Source organism: Callithrix jacchus, chromosome X, assembly GCF_049354715.1.
Source record: "Callithrix jacchus isolate 240 chromosome X, calJac240_pri, whole genome shotgun sequence".
Taxonomy (NCBI): Eukaryota; Metazoa; Chordata; class Mammalia; order Primates; family Cebidae; genus Callithrix; species Callithrix jacchus.
The window spans coordinates 68,580,489-68,603,448 of NC_133524.1; the positions used below are offsets into that span (position 1 = coordinate 68,580,489).

Here is a 22,960-nt window from a genome sequence, read left to right on the forward strand (position 1 = left end):
ACGATCTTGGCTCACTGTAACCTCCGCCTCCCAGGTTCAGGCAATTCTCGTACCTCAGCTTCCTGAATAATTGGGATTACAGGCACCCTCCAGCATGCCCAGCTGATTTTTTATATTTTAGTAGAGATGGGGTTTCACCATCTTGCCTAGGCTGGTGTCAAACTCCTGAGCTCAGGCAGTCAACCTGTCTTGGCCTCCCAAAGTGCTGGGATTAGAGGTGTGAGCCCTCATACCCAGCCTGGTACATTATTTTTTACTGCTTTGTTGAGATACAATTCACATACCACACAATTTATCCATTTAAACTGTAAAATGGGTGTTATTATTTTTGAGATGAGGTCTATAGTGCAGTGGCGCCATTTCAGCTCACTGCAACCTCCACCCCACAGGTTCAAGAGATCCTCCTACCCCAGCTACCCGAGCAGCTGGGACCACAAGTGTGTGTTACCACCACGCTTAGTTAATTTTTTGTATTCTTGGTAGAAACAGGATTTCCCCATGTTGCCCAGGCTGTTTTCAAACTGAGCTCAAACGATCTGCCTGCCTCAACCTCCCAAAGTGCTGGGATTACAGGTATGAGCCACCATGCCTGGCCTGTTATTTTTAACATACACATAGAGTTGTGAACCACATCAATTTTAGGACACTGTTATCACTCCACAAAAAACTCCAGACCCATTAGCAGTCATTCTAAATTTCCTCTCAAGTGTACAGTCCTAGGCAACCAATAATCTACTACTTTCTTCTGTTATGAATTTACATATTCTGGACATTACACATAAATGCAATCACACAATATATGGTCTTTGTTTTTTTTGAGATGGTGTCTCACTGTATTGCCCAGATTGGGGTGCAGTGGCGCCATCTCAGCTCACTGCAACCTCTGCCTTCTGAGTTCAAGTGATTCTCATGTCTCAGCCTCTTGAGGAGCTAGGATTACAAGTAGCTAGGATTACAAGCATGCGCCAACATGCTGGGCTAATTTTTGTAAAGATGGGGTTTTGCCACAGTGGCCAGGATGGTCTCGAACTCCTGAGCTCAAGTGATCTGCTTCCCAAAGTGCTGGGATTACAGGCGTGAGCCACCGCACCTGGCCTATATGGTCTTTTGTGACTGGTTTCTTTCACTCTGCATAATATTTTCAAGGTTCATCCATGTTGTAGCATGTATCAGTACTGCATTTCAGTTTTTTGTTTTTCTTTTAAGACAGAATCTCCCTCTGTTGCTCAGGCTGGAGTGCAGTGGCAGTATCTCAGCTCACTGCAACCTCTGCCTCCTGGGTTCAAGTGATTCTTCTGCCTCAGCTTCCCAAGAAGCTGGGATTGCAGGTATATGCCATCACACCTGGCTAAATTTGTTTTTGTTTTGAAACGGAGTGGCTCTCTGTTGTCCAGGCTAGAGTGCAATGGTGCCATCCTGGCTCACTGCAACCTCCACCTCCAGGGTTCAAACGATTCTCCTGCCTTGGCCTCCTGAGTAGTTGGGGTTACAGGGGCCTGCTACCCCACTTAGCTAATTTTTGTATTTTTTTTTTTTTTTTGAGACGGAGTTTCGCTCTTGTTACCCAGGCTGGAGTGGAATGGCATGATCTCGGCTCACCGAAACCTCTGCCTCCTGGGTTCAGGCAATTCTGCCTCAGCCTCCTGAGTAGCTGGGATTACAGGCATGCGCCACCATGCCCAGCTAATTTTTTGTATTTTTAGTAGAGACAGGTTTCACCATGTTGACCAGGATGGTCTCGACCTGTTGACCTTGTGATCCACCCGCCTAGGCCTCCCGAAGTGCTGGGATTACAGGCTTGAGCCACCGCGCCCGCCCCTAATTTTTGTATTTTTGATAGAGATGGGGTTTCATCATGTTGGTTAGATTGGTCTCGAACTCCTGACTTTAGGTGATCCACCCATCTTGGCCTCTCAAAGTGTTGGGATTACAGGCGTGAGCCACCACACCTGGCCTAATTTTTATATTTTTCATAGAGACAGGGTTTTATCATGTTGTCCAGGCTGGTCTCAAACTTCTGACCTCAGGTGATCTGTCCCCCTGTAATCCCAGCACTCTGGGAGGCTGAGTGCTGATCACTCGGCCTCCCAGAGTGCTGGGATTATAGGCGTGAGCCACCATGCTCAGCTTCATTCTTTTTTTATGGCCAAATAATTCTTGTGTCAATATACCACACTTCATTTATCTGTTCACCAATTAAGTGACATTTGGGTTGTTTCCACCTTTTGGTGATTTTTTTTTTTTGGAGACAGAGTCTTGCTCTGTCACCCAGGCTGGAGTGCAGTGACGTGATCTCACCTCACTGAAACCCCCACTTCCCAGGTTCAAGCAATTTTCCTGCCTCAGTCTCCCAAGTAGCTTGGATTACAGGCACCCACCACTACGCCCAGATAATTTTTATATTTTTAGCAGAGATGGGGTTTTACCATGTTGGCCAGGCTGGTCTCGAACTCCTGGCCTCAAGTGATCCACCTGCCTCAGCCTCCCAAAGTGCTGGAATTATAGGTGTGAGCCACCTCACCTGGCTTTTCTTTCCTTTTTTTTTTTTTTTTTTTTTGAGACGGAGTCTTGCTCTGTTGCCAGACTGGAGTGCACTGGCGTGATCTCGGCTCACATCAACCTCCATCTCTCAGGTTTAGGTGATTCTCCTGTCTCAGCCTCCCGAGTAGCTGGTAATACAGGCACGCACCACCATGCCCAGCTAATTTTTGTATTTTTAGTAGAGACGGGTTTCACCATGTTGGCCAGGCTGGTCTTGAACACCTGACCTCAGGTGATACGCCCGCCTCAGCCTCCCAAAGTGCTGGGATTACAGGTGTGAGCCACCACCCCTGATCTTTTTTTTTTTTTTTGAGACAGGGTCTTACTCTGTTGCCCAGGCTGGAGTGCAGTGGTGCAATCACGGCTCACTGTAGCCTTGACCTCCTGGGCTTAATTGACTTTTCCACCTCAGCCTTTCATGCAGCTGGGACTACAGGCATGTGCCACCATGCCCAGCTAATTTTTGTATTTCTTGTAAAGACAGGTTTTCACCATGTTGCCCAGGCTGGTCTCAAACTCCTGGGTTCAAGCAATCTGCCCACCTTGATATCTCCCAAAGTGCTGGAATTACAGGAGTGAGCCACTACCCTTTTGGCTATTTGGCTATTTTGAATACACTGTAGTATAAACAGTCATGTGCAAGTTTTTCTGTGTACATATGTTTTTGTTTCTCTTGGATATATACCTAGGAGTATAATCTCTGCATCAAATGGTTAACCTTAACCTTTTGAGGAACTGCCAGACTCTTTTAAAGTAGGCCACACCATTATACATTCCCACGCAGTGTAGGAGATTCCAATTTCTCCATTTTCTCACCAGCATTTGTTAATGTCTTTTTTATTTGTTTACTGTAGCCATCCTCAGGGGTATGAAATGAAATCTCAATGTGGTTTTGATTTGGGTTTCCCTAATGGTAAATGATGTTGAGCATCTTTTTTTTTTTTTTTTTTTTTTGAGATGGGGTTTCACTCTGTCACCCAGGTTGGAGTGCAGTGGCGCAATATCTGCTCTCCGCAACCTCCGCCTCCCGGGTTTGAGCAATTCTCCTGCCTCAGCCTCCCAATAGCTGGGATTACAGGCATGTACCACCACGCCCAGCTAATTTTTATATTTTTAGTAGAGACGGGTTTTCACCATGTTGGCCAAGCTGGTCTCAAACTCCGGACCTCAAATGATCCACCTGCCTTGGCCTCCCAAAGTGCTGGGATTACGGGCATGAGCCATTGCACCTGACCGATGTTTAGCATCTTTACATGTGTTTATTGGCCATTTAGGTACTTTATTTTGAGAAACGTGTATTCAAATCCGTTGTCCATTTGTTAATTGACTAATACGTCTTTTTGTTATTGAGTTGTAACAGTTCTTAATGTATTCTGGAGATGTCTCTTTTCAGATATGTGATTTGCAAATACCTCCTTTGATTTTGTGGATTGTCTTCCTTTGGTCTCCTTTGATACACAAAAGTTTAATTTCTTTTTAATTTTTTTGTTTCAAAACTTTAATGAAGTACTGTTTTTTTTAAATTTAATTTTAATATTAATTTGATTTAATTTTTTTTGAGATGGAGTCTTGCTCTGTTGCCAGGCTAGAGTGTAGTGGCACGATCTCGGCTCACTGCAACCTCCGCCTTCCGGGTTCAAGTGATTCTCCTGCCTCAGCCTCCTGAGTAGCTGGGACTATAGGCGTGTGCTACCACGCCCAGTTAATCTGAACTACAGTTTACTTTTTTCTTTGGTTGCTTATGCTTTTGATGTCCTATTTAAGAAACTATTACCTAATCCAACGTCATGAACTTTTGTTCCTATGTTTTCTTCTAAGAGTTACATAGTTTTAGCTCTTATATTTAGGTCATTGATTCATTTTGAATCAATATTTATATGCGATGTGAAGTAGGGGTCCAACCTTATGCTTTTGCTTAGGGATATCCAGTTGTCTCAGCACCATTTGTTGAAAAGACTATTTTTTCCCCATTGAATTGTCTTGGTACCCTAGTTGAAAATTAACTGACCATAACTGTGAAGGTTAAGAAGTCCAAGGCCAGGATCGGTGGCACACACCTGTAATCCCAGCACTTTGGGAAGCTGAGGGGGGTGGATCACCTGAGGTCAGAAGTTCAAGACCAGCCTGACTAACATGGTGAAACCCTGTCTCTACTAAATACAAAAAAAAAAAAAATAGCCGGGCATGGTGGTACATGCCTGCAATCCGAGCTACTTGGGAGGCTGAGACAGAAGAATTGCTTGATCCCGGGAGGCAGAGGTTGCAGTGACCTGAGATCGCACCATTGCACTCTAGCCTGGGCAATGAAAGCAAAAAAAGAAGTCCAGTTGACCCTTGAACAATGCAAGGTTGGGGCACTGACTCCCCATGCATTCACCTTCTTTTTTAAATTATTTATTTATTTATTTATTTATAGACAGAGTCTCACTCTGTTGCCCAGGTTGGAATGCAGTGGCATGATATCAGCTCACTGCATCCTCTACCTCCTAAATTCCAGCAATTCGCATGCCTCCCTCAGCCTTCCAAGAAGCTGGGATTATAGGCATGCGCTACCATGCCTGGCTAATTTTTTGTATTTTTAGTAGAGGCTGGGTTTCACAGTGTTTCCCAGGCCGGTCTCAAACTCCTGACCTCAAGTGAGCCTCCCATCTCAGCCTGCCAAAGTGCTGTGATTACAGGTATGAGCTACCACACCTAGCCACCACATAGTCGACTACTTTTTTTTTTTTTAGACAGTCTTTCTCTGTCGCCCAGGCTACAGTGCAGTGGCACGGTCTCCACTCACTGCAACTTTTGCCTCCCGGGTTCAAGCAATTCTCCTGCCTCAGCCTCCTGAGTAGCTGGGATTACAGGTGCCCACTACCATGCCCAGCTAATTTTTTTTTTTTTTTTTTTTTAGTAGAGATGAGTTTCACTGTGTTGGCCAGGCTGGTCTCAAACTCCTGACCTCGTGATCCACCCACCTCGGCCTCCCAAAGTGCTGGGATAGAAGCGTGAGTTGCTGTGCCCAGCCCATAGTTGACTTTTGACTTCCCAAAAACTTAACTACTAATAGCCTACTATTGACCAGAAGCCTTACCAATAACATACAGAGTCAATTAACACATATGTTGAATGTTATATGTATTATGTACTGTATTCTTACAATAAAGTAGGCTAGAGAAAAGAAAATGTTATTAAGAAAATCATAAGGGAAAAAAAAGGCCGGGCATGGTGGTTCATGCCTGTAATCCCAGCACTTTGGGAAGCCAAGGCGGGTGAATCATCTGAGGTCAGGAAATTGAGACCATCCTGGCTAACATGGTGAAACCTTGACTCTACTAAAAAAATACAAAAAATTGGCATGGTGTCACATGCCACAGTCCATCTCAAAAAAAAAGAAAAAGTCGTAAGGGGCTGGGTTATAATCCTAGCACTTTGGGTGGACAGATCACTTGTGATTAGTTCAAGACCAGCCTGGGCAACATGGTAAAATCCTGTCTCTACAAAAACATACAAAAATATTAGCCAGGCTTGGTAGCTCACACCTGTAGTCCCAGCTACTTGGGAAGGTAAGGTGGGAGGATCACCTGAGCCCAGGAGATCGAAGCTGCGGTAAGTCGTGATTGCAGCACTGCACTCCAGCCTGGGCAACAGAGTGAGGCCTTGTCTCAAAAAAAAAAAAAGCTTGGGGTGGTGGCTGACGCCTGTAATCCCAGCACTTTGGGAGGCTGAGGTGAGTGTATCATGAGGTCAGGAGTTCAAGACTAGCCTGGCCAAGATGATGAAACCCCATCTCTACTAAAATACAAAAATTAGCTGGGCAGGGTGTCAGGCACTTGTAATCCCAGCTACTGGCTGAGGCAGAGAATTACCTGTACCTGGGAGGCGGAGGTTTCCGAGATCGTTCCAATCCACTCCAGCCTGGGTGACAGAGCCAGACTCCTCTCAAAAAAAAAAAAAAAAAATCATAAGGAAGAGAAAATATATTTATTATTCATTAAGTGGAAGTGGGTTATCATAAAGTTCTTCATCCTCATTCTCTTCATATTGAGTAGGCTGAGGAGGAGGAGGAAGATACGGGGTTGATCTTGCTATCTCAGGGGTAGCAGAGGCAAAAGAAACTCCCCATATAAGTGGATCCGTGCAGTTAAAACCCTTGTTCAAGTGTCAACTGTGCATTTGAATGGAAATCTGAAGAATGAGAAATTAATTTTGATTGGTGCGGAAGATTAGGGAGAGCCATACTAGGGTGAAAGTTGTTTTATTTATTATGTTTCATTTTACATTCCAAAAGTAGTACATTATCACTGTAAAAAAAATTAAATGCAGAAGTATGTAGAGTAAAACATAAATGCTTTTCTTCAGAGTCTCTCCAGACTTAGTCCCTTGCTGTTTGTAAGCACTGGTAACATATCAGAGGTTATGTTGAAGGAAGATGAAAAAGTTAAGTGGAGTGTGGCTAGATTAACAGGAGCTTAAAATTCTAGGTCAAGGATTTTGAAAATGATTTAAAAGAGAGATAAAAAGGCATTATACCTCACCACTTCTGCTTTTGCAATAATAGCCTATGCCACATATTAAAAAAAAAAAAAGGCATTATAGGCCAGGCAGTGGTTCACGCCTGTAATCCCAGCACTTTGGGAGACCAAGATGGGTGGATCACCTGAGGTCGGGAGTTTGAGATCAGCCTGATCAACATGGAAAAACCCCATCTCTACTAAAAGTACAAAATTGGCTGGATGTGGTGGCACATGCCTGTAGTCCCAGCTACAAGGGAGGCTGAGGCAGGAGAATCGCTTGAACCTGGGAGGCGGAGGTTGTGGTGAGCCATTGCACTTCAGCCTGGGCAGCAAGAGTGAAACTCCATCTCAAAAAAAAAAAAAGGTATTATAGGCCTTTAAAAAAAAAATGTAATTTTTTTTTTTTTTAAGACAGGGTCTTGCTCTGTCACCCAGGTGCACAGTGGTGTGATCACTGCAACTGCTGCCTCCCAGACTCAAGTGATTCTCTGCCTCATCCTCACGATTAGCTGGGACTACAGGCATGCGGCACCATGCCTGGCTAATTTTTGTATTTTTAGTAGAGACGGGGTTTTGCTATGTTGGCCAGGCTAGTCTCAAACTCCTAGCCTCAAGTGATCTGCCCACCTCGGCCTCCCAAAGTGTTGGGATTACAGGCATGAACCACCGTTCTCAGCCAATTCTTTTTCTTTTGAGACAGAGTTTTATTCTGGCTGGAGTGCTTTAGCATGATCATGGCTCCCTGCAGCTGTGACCTCCCCAGCTAAAGCAATTCTCCCGCCTCAGCCTCCTGAGAAGCTGGAACTACAGGTGTGTGCCACCATGCCTGGCTTAATTTTTGTATTTTTAGTAGAGGCAGGATTTTGCCATGTTTCCCAGGCTGGTCTCAAACTCCTGACCTCAAGAGATCCTCCTGCCTTAGCTTCCCAAAGTGCTGGGGTTACAGGTATGAGCCATTGCACCTGAACAAATGTAGATTCTTTTTTTTTTCTTTCTTTGAGACGGAGTTTCGCTCTTGTTACCCAGGCTGGAGTGCAATGGCGTGATCTCGGCTCACCGCAACCTCCGCCTCCTGGGTTCAAGCAATTCTCCTGCCTCAGCCTCCTGAGTACCTGGGATTACAGGCATGTGCCACCATGCCCAGCTAATTTTTTGTATTTTTAGTAGAGACGAGGTTTCACCATGTTGACCAGGATAGTCTCGATCTCTTGACTTCGTGATCCACCCACCTCGGCCTCCCAAAGTGCTGGGATTACAGGTTTGAGGCACCGCGCCCAGCCAGATGTAGATTCTTAATAAGAGGAGGAGTGAGGAATGATCTTTCTCTCTCTCTCTCTCTTTTTTTGTTGTTAAATGGTGTCTTACTCTGCCATCCAGGCTGGAGTGCAGTGGTGTCATCATGGCTCAATGCAACCTTCACCTCCCAGGTTCAAGTGATCCTCCCACCTCAGCCTTCCAAGTAGCTGCAACCACAGGCACACAGCACCACGCCTCGCTAATTTTTGTATTTTTTGTAGAGATGAGGTTTTGCCACATTGCCCAGGCTGGTCTTGAACTCCTGGACTCAAGAAATCTGCTCAGTTTAGCATCCCAAAGTGCTAGAATTACAGGTACATGCAGCAACGCCCAGCTAATTTTTGTATTTTTAGTAGAGATGAGGTTTCACCACATTGGCCAGACTGGTCTTGAACTCCTGACCTCAAGTGATTCACCCACCTTGGCCTCCCAAAGTGCTGGGATTACATGAGTGACGCACCATACCCAGCTCATTAATGTAAATGTACAACTCTTTTCTAACTTCTTATCAAAATCGGGACCAGCAAGTGTTCAGAAATTCTGAAGAGAACAGAGGTGAGGAATCAAAAGTTCAAGTAACCCTTGTTGTATATAAATTTAATATATAAAATTTGAAGGCCAGGCGGGGTGACTCACGTCTGTAATCCCAGCATTTTGGGAGGTCAAGGTGGGCAGATCACTTGAGGTCAGGAGTTCGAGACCAGCCTGGCCAAGGTGGTGAAACCTCATTTCTAATAAAAATAGAAAAAGTAGCTGGGCGTAGTGGCAGACACCTGTAATCCCAGTCACTCAGGAGGCTGAGGCAGGAGAATCACCTGAAACTGGGAGGTGGAGGTTGCAGTGAGCCAAGATCATGCCACTGCACTCCAGCCTGGGTGATAGAGCTAGATTTCGTCCCCCCCGCAAAAATTGAAATTTATAGCATTAATAAAGTAGGTTAATAGCTCATTTCACAAGGCCAAAGCCTAAAACATGAGAAATTTCAAGTAGGCATATGACATGAATAACAACAACAATAGCGATAATTACCATTTCTAATACAAACTAACTGTGCCAGGCACTATGCTGAGTGCTTTGCATGCATGATCTCAGTTAATCCCCCATTTCCCACCATCAAATCTACATATTTGCTTACATGAGAACAAATCCTCTCAGTACTTTATTCTTCTCATTTCTTCCTACTGTATCCTATCCCTTCAGACCTCCCCAGAAACCTTCCACTATTAATTATCCCTGTTTATTCAACATTTCCCTCTCATTGAGATTTTTTTTTTTTGAGACGGAGTTTCGCTCTTGTTCTCCAGGCTGGAGTGCAGTGGTGCAATCTCAGCTCCCTGCAACCTCTGCCTCCCCGGTTCAAGCAAGTCTCCTGCCTCAGCCTCCCCAGTAGCTGGGATTACAGGTGCCCATAACCACACCTGGCTAATTTTGTATCTTTAGTAGAGATGGGAGTTTCTCCATGTTGGTCAGGCTGGTCTCAAATTCCCAACCTCAGGTGATCCACCTGCCTCCGCCTCCCAAAGTGCTGGGATTACAGGCATGAGCCACCACACCCGGCCTAACTTTTCTTATTTTTATTGCTTTTACTAGTTAAAAAAGTAATAAATTTATCTGAAAAGTTTATTACGGCTTTTCTTTTGAGACGGAGTCTTTCTCTGTCACCCAGGCAGTGCAGTGGCAAGATCTCGGCTCACTGCAACCTCCGCCTCCCAGGTTCAAGTGATTGACCTGTCTCAGCCTCCCCAGTAGCTGGGATTACAGGTGCCCGCCACCGTGCCTGGCTAATTTTTTGTATTTTTAGTAGAGACAGGGTTTCACCATCTTGGCCAGGCTGGTCTTGAACTCCTGACCTTGTGATCCACCCGCCTCGGCTTCCCAAAGTGCTGGGATTACATGTGTGAGCCACCGAGCGTGGCCTCAAATAAATTTTTAAAATATATTTTTTGGGTGGGGGGTGACAATAATAGTATTAACATGATAGTGTTAACTTTTCTTATTTTTATTAAAATTAGCTCTTCAAGGTTTAATTTTATTACATTTTATTAAAATTATCTCTTTAAGGTTGTTACTTTAATTTTATTAAAACTTTAATTAAAATTCGCTCTTCAAGGTTGTTACTAACAAATCTTGATTTTTATTACTGTGCTAGGGCAAAATTTTAATCACAAAGTTCTTCCTCATCACTGAAATATGTGGTTTTCTTTATCCTTGGACATCTTGAATCATCTGAAATTGAGGGGCTTCCTGAACTGGGTTTCCATTTTTTTGTTCTTCAATTTTGGCTTACTGGAATGCTATGGCCTGACTGAGGCTGTCAAGAATAGGATCCTCCCCTTCATCTTCAGTTTATTCTATTTCCTCAAATTCTTCTGGTTCAGGAGCTTGCTTTCTTTTTCTTTCTTTGGAGGCTCATGTTCTCCAAACATATTTTTCAGACAGGCATAACTTAAGTGTCCACTTTCCCCACATTCACAGCACTTAGATTTATCAAAGTAGTTTTGCCTTTAGATGAACTCAGCTACTGCTCTTTTATTGTCAATAGCAATGTTTCCTTTTTTTTTTTTTTTTTTGGTGACGGAGTCTCACTCTGTTGCCAGGCTGGAGTGCAGTGGCACGATCTCGGCTTACTGCAACCTCTGCCTCCCGGATTCAAGGATTCTCCTGCCTCAGCCTCCCAAGTAGCTGGAATTACAAGAGTGCACCACCATGCCCAGCTAATTTTTGTATTTTTAGTAGAGACGGGGTTTCACCATGTTGGCCAGGATGGTCTCAATCTCCTGATCTCGTGATCTACCCGCCTCAGCCTCTCAAAGTGCTGAGATTACAGGCTTGAGCCACCGTGCCCAGCCTTAATTTTTGTATTTTTTAGTAGAGATGGGTTTTCACAATGTTGGCTGGGCTGGTATCGAACTCCTGACCTCATGATCTGCCCACCTCAGCCTCCCAAAGTGCTGGGATTACAGGCGTGAGCCACGGCGCCCGGCCAATATTTGCTTTTATCATTCTACCAAATAATTTGTTTATTGCCCTGGTACAGTTTCTTGCAGAGTCTTTATCCAAAAATAAAATAAATGCAACCCCTTTACTCTTCCTGATATCTTTATCTTTCATTATGGTAACCTTTACAACTTTGCCATACTTGGAAAATATCTGGTACAAGTCATTGTTTGTCAGGGAAAGGGGCAAGCTGGATACGTACACTGTGCTCTTACTTGCAGCTAATCCACCACTGATTTCTTCAGGTGGGGCGGGCCTGGGAGACCAGAAGAGTTCGAGCCCTCAGCTCAGCTGGGGCTCAATGTCAACTCTTCATAGCTGCTCACAGTGGCCTTGGCGTCACAAGGTCTGGGACTCGTTTTTACACTCCTTCTTTTCTACCTGACCATTCAGTGATTCAGTTCCTTAGGACTCAGTCCTAGGATTACTCTCTTCTCATATAACTTTTCCAGACACTCTCAGTTATGTACCTGACTTCAAATATCACCCCCATGCAGATGACTCACATTTTAATCTCTAGGCCATATCATTCCTCTGAGGCTCAAATCCAGTAAGCACGTGTTTGCTATTATGATTACTGCTGCTACTACTCTCTTTCTGCACTGAAAGTTTTTTACCTCAGCATGTTAGGAAAGTTGGATGAATTTTTTATTGAAGGGGGGTGGACACATCTCCAATATCCAATTTTATAATGTTTCAGTAAGAAAGTAGGATTTTCTTGACAGTCAGGTTTTGCTCCTCTATAAAGTGATAACATGTTTACCACACAGTTGCTTCAGCTTCAGGATTAAAGGAGACTGTAGTCACCAGCTGAGGGAGTACAGTATTCTGTATAGAATGCCACTGTGCTAGGCATTTCTACCCGTATTATTTTATTTAATCCTCACACTAGCTCTGTGAGGTAAGTATTGTTATCACAACTGCTTATAGATGAGGAAACTAGGGACCAAAATAGAAATAGCTTGCCTGGGGTCATACCGCTACTGATTAAAACCTCAGGTATTGTTAAAAGCTGTCCTAGAGTCATTTGAAAACATCTAAAACCTAAACACCTAAAAGGGATCTTAGAAGAGGAGCTTGATATGACACCCCTCTAGCCTAGCAGAGTATCTTTGACAAGCCTAACTGAGGAACAGGGAGGCTCTTGGTTAATCAGTGAGATCTTACATTAATGTAAGGCTTTTCCAAATAACTTTTACATCTCGGATCACCCGTTCTCTAACCTTTGTGAGATGCCCAGGCACTCCACATCTCAATTCATCAAGATCAAGTAATTATCTCCCAGTTACACGAGATTTCCCTCCCTCGTGCCATGAGCAGCCACTCCAACATTACAGTCTGAGACCCCTGCCTCCATTATCCTCTTCCTTTCTGCTCCCAAAGTCCCAGAAACTGCTAGAGGGAGAACCAAGTAGACAAATATAAATTCATGCCGTCCAATTTCAACTTGGCCCTTGCAGCTGCTCAGCAACTCTTTTATTTGTCTCATACATTCCCTGGCACTCTCCCACAGAGGCTGTTCCAGACCGTCCTCTTCTTAAATTCCAGCTCCTCCTGTTCCACTCCTTCAGACTAATGTGCACACTTTCATCAGATGCTTGAGAATTCAATATCATTGTTTTAAAACTTTTTAATGAAGAATTTACAACATGTATAAAAGTAGAATAGTATAATGAAAATATTTCAGTATATATCTCTAAAAGCTAAGAACTCTTTTTTAAAAAATCATAATTGTCATACTATTAGCACATATAAACAACAACTCCTTTATATCATCAGATACCAAGAAGATACCTTCGTATATCATCAAATACTAAGTATTTAATATATATAAATATATATAATTATAATATATAATATATAAATATATAAGAATATATTTAATATAAATATATTTATATATATTAAATACTAAGTAATATATATGAAATACTAAGTATATATATATATACTTAATATCTATATATATTAAATACTAAGTATCTATATATATATATTAAATGCTAAGTATTTTATATATATATATAAATATTTGAGACAGAGTCTCACTCTGTCACCCAGGCTGGAGTGCAGTGGCGTGATCTCTGCTCACTGCAGCCTCTGCCTCCCAAGTTCAAGTGATTCTCCTGCCTCAGCCTCCTCAGTAGCTGGGATTACAGGTGAGCACCACTAAGCCTGCCTAATTTTTGTATTTTTAGTAGAGATAGGGTTTCACATTGGCCAGGCTGGTCTTGAACTCCTGACCTCAGGTGATCCGCCCACCTCAGCCTCCCAAGGTGCTGGGATCAGGCATGAGCCACTGCACCCGGCCCAAGTATTTAAATTCCAATAGTTGAGGGAGAGATCCAAGATGGCCGATCACTAGCAGCTCAGACTTGTAGCTCCCAGTGAAAGTGCAGAGAACGAGAGGATGCCACACTTTCAGATGAACTTTTGTGGCTCACGGACCAGGAGATTCCCAGCAGAGGAGCCCCATTGGTCGCCGGCGTGACTCTTGTGGCCGGCGTGGCAGTTCTCGGTGCAGAGTAAATGGGATTGGGTCCCCTTTTGGTCGATGTTTGGAGCTCTGCGAAGGCAGAGTTGCCCATTTACCTGATTGAAGAAGGGATTCAGGAGGGAAGCCAGACTGGAGACTCCCGGGCAGAAAAGCACCAAGAATCTTAATGCAGCTGTGTTAGCCGGTGCAGTGCGTTGCTCAGATTTCAGCGCTGGGCATTAACAAGTTGGATGTCCACTCAGAGACCTAATTTGAAAGTCGGTAATTACAAAGACGACAGGTGGATAAATTTACAATGACGGGAAGAAACCAGCATAAAAAGGCTGAGAATACTCAAAATCAGAATGCCTCTCCCTCTACAGGGGATCACAGTTCCTCATCAACAAGGGAACAAGGCCTGATGGAGAACGAGTGCGTTCCAATAACGGAATTAGGCTTCAGAAGGTGGATAATAAGAAACTTCTGTGAGTTAAAAGAACATGTTCTAGCCCAATGTAAAGAAACTAAGAACCTTGAAAAAGGTTTGACGAAATCCTAACGAGAATAGACAATTTAGAGAGGAATATTAAGTGAATTAATGGAACTGAAGAATACAATATGAGAACTTCGTGAAGTATGCACAGGTTTTAACACTCCAATTGATCAAGCAGATGAAAAGATACCAGAGTGAAGACCAACTTAATGAAATGAGACGAGAAGACAAGATTAGAGAAGAAAGAGTAAAAAGGAATGAGCAAAGTCTCCAAGAAATATGGGACTATATGAAAAGACCTAATTTACGTTTGATAGGTGTACCTGAATGTCATGAAGAGAATGAATCCAAGCTGGAAAATATTCTTCAGGAAAACTTTCCTAACCTAGTAAGGTGGGGCAATACTCATCTCCAGGTAATACAGAGAACACCACAAAGATATTCCTCAAGTAGAGCAACCCCAAGACACATAATTGTTAGATTCAGCAGGGTTGAAATAAAGGAGAAAATTCTAAGGGCAGCTAGAGAGAAAGGTCAGGTTACCCATAAAGGGAAGCCTATCAGACTTACAGCTGATCCCTCAGCAGAAACCCTACAAACTAGAAGAGAGTGCAGGTCAATATTCAGTATCCTCAAAGAAAAGAATTTTCAACCCAGAATCTCATATCCAGCCAAACTTAGCTTTATAAATTAAGGAAAAATAACATTTTTCATGAACAAGCAAGCACTCAGAGATTTCATCATCACCAGGCTTGCTTTACAAGAGCTTCTGAAAGAAGCACTATACACAGAAAGGAACAGCCAGTATCAGTCATCCCAAAAACTTACCAAAAGGTAAAGAGTATCTCCATAATGAAGAATCTGTATCAACTAATGGGCAAAATAGCCAGCTAGCATTAAATGACAATATTAAACTCTCAAATATCAATATTAGTCCTAAATTTAAATGGATTAAATGCCCCAATCAAAGACACAGACAGGCAAATTGAATAAAAAGTCAAAACCCATCAGTATGCTGTATCCAGATCCATCTCATAAGCAAGGACACACAAAGACTCAAAGGGTTGGAGGAAGACTCGCCAATCAAATGGAGAGAGAAAAAAAAAACAGGAGTTGTAACTTTCGTCTCTGACAAAATAGACTCTGATAGTAACAAAGACTAAAAGAAACAAAGAAGGACATTACATAATGATAAGAGGATCAATGCAACAATAGGAGTCAATGATCATAAATATATATGCACCCAATATAGGAGCACCCAGACACATAAAACAAGTTTTCAATGACTTATAAAGAGACTTGGACTACTGCACAATAATAGCGGGAGACTTTGACAACACATTGTTAATATTCGACGGATCAACGAGATAGAAAATTAACAGGGACATTTATGATTTGAACTCAGACCTGGAACAAGTAAACTCAGTGAATATTTATAGAATTTTTCAACCCAGGTCCACAGAACACACATTTTTCTCAGTATCACATTACAACTATTTTGAAAGTGACCACATAATTGGAAGTAAATCATTCTTCAGCATTTGCATAGCATGTCACAGACTTAAATGAAATATTGGTTGGCTGTTTGTTATTTTCTTTCCTTATTCCTTCCTGTCTCCGCTGTTAAGCACAATTATCGGCATAAAAGAGGTTTTTAATAACTACTTTTAGATTGCATTCCAGCTTGGGCAATAGAGCAAGACTCCTGTTCTCTCTCCCCCTTTTCTCTTTCTCTTTCTTTCTTTCATGAAATAAATAAATTCCAATCATTTCATAAGTGTCAAAAAATTTTTTACAAGTTTTTCTTTGAGTTGATATCCAAATAAAGTCTACACTTTGTTATTGATGGCTATATCAAATTTTTTTTGAGACAGTCTCACTCTGTCACCCAGGCTGGAGTGCAGTGGCATGATCTCAGCTCACTGCAACCTCCGCCTCCCAGGTTCTAGCCATTCTTCTGCCTCTGCCTCCGGAGTAGCTGGGACTACAGGTGCGCAGCACCACGCCTGGCTAATTTTTTCTATTTTTAGTAGACATGGGGTTTCACCATATTGGCCAGGCTGGTCTCAAACCCCTGATGTGATCCACCCACCTTGGCCTCCCAAAGTGCTGGAATTACAGGTGTGAGCCACTGTGCCTGGCCTTATATCACTTTTTTAAAAGCCTAGAACTGCATGCCAATATATGTCATTTTTGTTGAGGGAGGCGGGGGATGGAGTCTCACTCTGTTGCCCAGGATGGAGTGCAGTGGCGTGATCTCATCTCACTGCAACCTCTGCCTCCTGGGTTCGAGGGATTCTCATGCTTCAGCCTCCCTAGTAACTAGGATTCCAGGCAAGGGCCACCACACTCGGCTAATTTTTATATTTCTAGTAGAGATGGGGTTTCACGATGTTGGCCAGGTGGTCTCAAACTACCGACTTCAAGTGATCCAACCACCTCGGCCTCCTAAAGTATTGTGATTACAGGCATGAGCCACTGCGTCTGGACCCAATATATGTCACTTTTAAATTAAGGGTTCCTGAGCTGAGCATGGTGGCTCACACCTGTAAATCCCAGCACTTTGGGAGGCCAAGGCAGGCAGATCACTTGAGGTCAGGAGTTTGAGACCAACCTGACCAACATGGTGAAACTCTGTCTCTACTAAAAACACAAAAATTAGCTAGGCATGGGTGTACATGCCTGTAGTCCCAGTTTCTCGGGAGACTGAGGCACGAGAATTGCTTGAACTCAGGAGGCGGAGGTTGCAGTGAGCTGAGGTTGCACCACTGCACTCCAGCCTGGACGACAGAGTGAGACTCCAATTCAAAAAAGAGATTGGGTGGCAGGGGAGATACCATGATCACGAAGGTGATTTTCCCAGGGCAAGGCTTATCCATTGCACTCTGGATGTGCTGACCCCTGCGATTTCCCCAAATGTGGGAAACTCGACTGCATAATTTGTGGTAGTGGGGGACTGCGTTCGTGCTTTCCCCTGGCTATATATATATATTTAAAAAAAGAGATTGGATGCGATGGCTCACACCTGTAATCCCAGCACTTTAGGAGGCCAAGGTGGACAGATCAGTTTAGGTCAGGAGTTCGAGAGCAGCCCAACCAACATGGAGAAACCCTGTTTCCACTAAAATCACAAAAATTACCTGGGTGTGGAGGCACCTGGATTCTCATCTACTCGGGAGGCTGAGGCAGGAGAATCGCTTGAAAAGTGGGGCAGGGGATATGGAGGTTGCAGTGAGCCAAGATCGTACTACTATACTCCTGCCTGAGTGACAGCAAAACTCCATCTCAAAAAAAAAAAAAAAAAAAAAAAAGTTAAAGGTTCCCTTTATCTTATTTTTTCCCTGCAACTTTTTAAGGAATTATTTTTCAGTAGCATTTCATACAGTCTGAGTTTTGCTAATTGCAACTCTGTTGAATAGTTTAATATGTTTCCTTGATTTGTAAGTTGTATATATTGATAAAAATCAGTAACATCTTTACATTGCATTTTTTTTTTTAGATGGGGTCTCACTCTGTCACCCAGGCTGCAGTGCAGTGGCAGGATGTCAACTCACTGCAACCTCTGCCTCCCGGGTTCAAGCAATTCTCCTGCCTCAGCCTCTCGAGTAGCTGGGATTACAAGTGTCCGCCACCAGACCCAGGTGAGTTTTATATTTTTAGTAGAGACGGGATTTCACCATGTTGGCCAGGATGATCTTGAACTCTTGACCTTGTGATCCAGCTGCCTCAGCCTCCTAAAGTGCTGAGATTACAGGCATGAGCCACCATGCCCTGCCTACATTGCATCTTTTATATTCATTGTCCTGTTTCTAATGATGTAAGCAAGGAAATGGAAGGTGTCTGGCTTGGAAGGTGACTCAGGAAGGACCTGGGACCTCTTTAACAAGACTGAAACACATGGTTGGGGTCAAAGCTCAATAAATAGTAACAAAGGTCCAGGCAAGATAGGACGGGTGAGGGGCCATGTAGTGTCAGATTTCCACGTGGTATGTAGAACAGGACAAGCAGGGAGGCAATTGGGCTGAAGTCAGAGCTGGAAAAGGAGAGGAAGCAGTTGAGGAAGCAGCTGGGATTATTTCTCAGGGGATTACTCTACACTATGCCCTGTTTTCTAAATATATTTTACTAATTCTCACCTCTGTGCCTTTGCCTGGGATGTTTGTTCTGGTTGGAATATCATCTCCTTTCTCTTCACCTATCCAAATCCTACTTACTTTTTTTTTTTGGAAATGGAGTCTTGCTCTGTTGCCCAGGCTGGAGTGGTGCAGCGGTGTGATCTCGGCTCACTGCAACCTCTGCCTCCTAGGTTCAAGTGATTCTCCTGCCTCAGCCTCCCAAGTAACTGGGATTACAGGTGCATGACACCACGCCTGTATAATTTTTTGTATTTTTAGTTGAGACAGGGTTTCACCATCTTGGCCAGGCTGGTCCCAAACTCCTGACCTCAAGTGATCCACCTACCTCACCCTCCCAAAGTGCTGGGATTACAGGTGTGAGCCACTGAGCCCAGCTTTTTTTTTTTTTTTTTTTTTTTAATTATTTGAGGCAGAGTCTGCTCTGTCATCCAGGCTGGAGTGCAGTGGCATGACCATGGCGCACCGAAGCCTCAACCTCCTGGGCTCAAGTGATCCTCCCATCTCAGCCTCAGCCTCTTGAGTAGTGGGGACTACAGGCATGCACCACCATGTCCAGCTAATTTTAAATTTTTTTTTTTTTTTTTTAGACAGAGTCTTGCTTCTTCGCCCAGGCTGGAGTGCAGCGATGCAATCTCGGCTCACTGCAACCTCTGCCTCCCCGGTTCAAGCGATTCTCCTGTCTCGGCCTCCCAAGTTGTTGGGACTACAGGCGTGTGCCACCACACCTGGATAGTTTTTTTGTATTTTTAGTCGAGATGGGGTTTCACTATGTTATCCAGGATGGTCTTGGTTTCCTGACCCCGTGATCCATCTGCCTTGGCCTCCCAAAGTGCTGGGATTACGGGTGTGAACCACTGCACCTGGCCAATTTTTAATTTTTTTGTAGAGACAAGGTCTTAGATGTTGTCCAGGCTGGTCTCAAACTCCTGGACTCAAGCGATCTTCCTGCCTTCTCCTCCCAAAGCGCTGGGAGAATCATTTGAACCCAGGGTTATCTCAAACTCCTGAGCTCAAGGGATCCTCCCATTTCAGCTTCCCAAAGTGCTGGAGTTACAGGTGTGAGCCACTATGCTTGCCCAGTCCTTCTTATCTTTAATGAGCAGTGCAAATTCCTTCTTTTCCATATTTTTGCTTACAGAGTCATAAAATATCTCTGGAAAGGTAAGTAAGAGATAAATAACATTTATTGCTTTCCCAGGAATGAAACTGAATGGCTAGAGGATTGAGCTGGGAGGGAGAAAGATATTATTGATTTGTTGCAGGAGGGATAGTTAATGTAATGAAAGTGTCTAATATGAAGTTTTTGGAAGTAAAAGAGGGAGGCTGGAATTTGTAGTTTGAAAAGAAGGAGGACGGTCTGGAACAGCCTCTGTGGGAGAGTGCCAGGGAATGTATGAGACAAATAAAAGAGTTGCTGAGCAGCTGCAAGGGCCAAGTTGAAATTGGACGGCATGAATTTATATTTGTCTACTTGGTTCTCCCTCTAGCAGTTTCTGGGACTTTGGGAGCAGAAAGGAAGAGGATAATGGAGGCAGGGGTCTCAGACTGTAATGTTGGAGTGGCTGCTCATGGCACGAGGGAGGGAAATCTCGTGTAACTGGGAGATAATTACTTGATCTTGATGAATTGAGATGTGGAGTGCCTGGGCATCTCACAAAGGTTAGAGAATGGGTGATCAGAGATGTAAGAGTTTTCCTGGGGAGTACATTGATTTTAAAAAAAGAAAAAGAAAAAAATATGTAAAAGTTATTTGGGGCTCGGCATGGTGGCTCGCACCTGTAATCCCAGCACTTTGGGAGGCTGAGGCGGGTGTCTCACCTGAGGTCAGGAGTTCAAAACCAGCCTGGCCAACATGGTGAAACCTGTCTCTACTAAAAATACAAAAATTAGACAAGACGTGGTGTTGTGCACCTGTGGTCCCAGCCACTTCGGAGGCTGAGGCAGGAAAATTGCTTGAACCTGGGAGATGGAAGTTGCAGTGAGCCATGATAGCACCACTGCACTCCAACCTGGGTGACAGAATGAGACTCCATATAAATAATAAATAAATAAATAAATAAATAAATGTTATTTGGAAAAGCCTTACATCAATGTAAGATATCACTATCGGAGGAGGACTCAAGATGGTGCTGTGAGAAAAACCCAGGATCGAAGCTCTCGGTGAATGCATGGAGAGGTGAGTCAGAGCCGCATTTCCAGACTGATCTTTGTTGCCCACAGAATGGGGAAATCCCCAGGTATAAAGGAGACGCGGGACGCCAGGCAGAGGTTTTGGCTGGTGCAGCTGGCAACCGGGGTGGCGGCGGCCAGCCCTACACAGCGCTCCGCACAGGGCGCGCTTGTCCGGGTGCACTGTTGAACTGGCAACCTGAGACTTGAGAGGGCTGAACTTGAGACTGAATGGGACTTGGACAGTGGGCCAGCCCAGGGGATTGCAGGGACACAGCGTTTGGGGTAGCGCAGTGGGACAGACAAAACGGCAATTCCAAATGCTCCTGGTGAAGACGGTCCCTGAAAGCGCAGCTCGGTGGGGGAGGGGCATCCACCATTACCGAGGCAATCACCCCTACTGAGATACCCACCCATTGCTGACGCAGCCTGCTGTTGCTGAGGCAACCTAATACAACAGAGATACTCCGCCACAGGGCATAGCCCGTGGCAGCAGGGCGGAGACCACAGCAGAAGGGCAGAGCCTGCAGCAACAGGGCGAACCTCACACCAGCAGGGCGGAGCCTCGGCAGGCAAATAGTGACTAGACTGCCTCCTAGCTGGGCAGAACAGCGCAACGGACATTCAAAAATAAAGCCCCCAACACCCCCCAGATAGAGCATCTGAAAAAAAAAGGGTTTTTTTAATGAGTTCTGTTGCAGCAGAATTAAACATAGCAGCCTAATAGCCCTGAATGAACAACAGAGCTCACAGCTCAGCAATTGAGCTCCTATAAAGTACAGACTCTCTCCTCAAGCAGCTCCCTGACCCCTCTATATCCAAAAGACTGACATTTGGCAGGCATCATCCTGGGACAAAGATAGCAGAAAAAGAAACTGGTAGCATCCCTCACTGTTCTGCAGCTGCTATAGGTGCACCCCAGACAAGCAGGGCCTGGAGTGGACCTCAGCAGTCGTACAGTGAAGGGGCTAGACTGGTAGAAGGAAAACCAAGTAACAGAAATACTTCATCATCAACAATCTGGGTGTCCACTCAGAGACCCAATCGAAAAGTCAGCAACTACTCAGACGACAGGTGGATAAATCCACAAAGATGGGAAGAAACCAGCACAAAAAGGAGGAAAACACCCGAAACCAGAACACCTCACCTCCTAGAAAGGACCAAAACTCCTCACCAGCAAGGGAAAAAAGCTGGACAGAGAATGACTGTGACGAAATGACGGAATTAGACTTCAGAAGGTGGATAATGAAAAACTTTTGTGAGCTAAAAGAACATGTATTAAATCAATGCAAAGAAACTAAGAACCTTGAAAAAAGACATGAAAAAAGATTCAAGGAAATGATAACAAGAATGGATAACTTAGAGAGGAATATGAATGAATTAAAGGAGCTGAAAAACACAATACGAGAAGTTTGCGAAGTATGCACAAGTTTCAATAGCCGAACTGACCAAGCAGAAGAAAGAATATCTGAAGTCGAAGATCAACTCAATGAAATAAAACGAGAAACCAAGATCAGAGAAAAAAGCACAAAAAGGAATGAACAAAGTCTCCAAGAAATGTGGGACTATGTGAAGAGACCTAACCTACGTTTGATAGGTGTACCAGAATGTGATGAAGAGAATGAATCCAAGCTGGAAAATACTCTTCAGGACATTATCCAGGAAAATTTCCCCCACCTAGCAAGACAGGCCAACACTCAAATGCAGGAAATACAAAGAACACCACAAAGATATTCCGCAAGAAGAGCAACCCCAAGGCACATAATCGTCAGATTCAACAAGGTTGAAATAAAGGAGAAAATACTAAGGGCAGCCAGAGAGAAAGGTCGGGTCACCCACAAAGGGAAGCCCATCAGATTCACAGCAGATCTCTCGGCAGAAACACTACAAACCAGAAGAGAGTGGGGGCCAATATTCAACATCCTTAAAGAAAAGAACTTTCAACCCAGAATTTCATATCCAGCCAAACTGAGCTTCATAAGTGAAGGAAAAATAAAATCTTTTGTGAACAAGCAAGTACTCAGAGATTTTGTCACCACCAGGCCTGCTTTACAAGAGCTCCTGAAAGAGGCACTACACATAGAAAGGAACAACCAGTACCAGCCATTCCAAAATCACACTAAATGCTAAAGAGCATCAACATAATGAAGAATCTACAACAACAAACGGGCAAAACAGCCACCTAGCATCAAAATGGCAGTATCAAATTCACACATAACAATATTAACCCTAAATGTAAATGGACTAAATGCACCAATCAAAAGACACAGACTGGCAAATTGGATAAAAATCCAAAACCCATCAGTGTGCTGTATCCAGGAAACCCATCTCACATGCAAGGATACACAAA

General features: G+C 43.9%; 1 non-coding gene and 1 pseudogene across 1 annotated transcript; one reads left to right on the forward strand and one right to left on the reverse strand.

Annotated features, from left to right (window-relative positions):
• Nucleotides 1-10,497: 10,497 nt before the first annotated feature.
• On the reverse strand, nucleotides 10,498-12,312 carry LOC128930615 (zinc finger CCHC-type and RNA-binding motif-containing protein 1 pseudogene; annotated as a pseudogene).
• A 4,807-nt stretch (nucleotides 12,313-17,119) lies between these two features.
• Nucleotides 17,120-17,282, forward strand: LOC118150864 (U1 spliceosomal RNA). The gene has a single exon (XR_004738989.3). It is a non-coding gene; the product is annotated as a U1 spliceosomal RNA (small nuclear RNA).
• The last annotated feature ends 5,678 nt before the right edge of the window (nucleotides 17,283-22,960 follow it).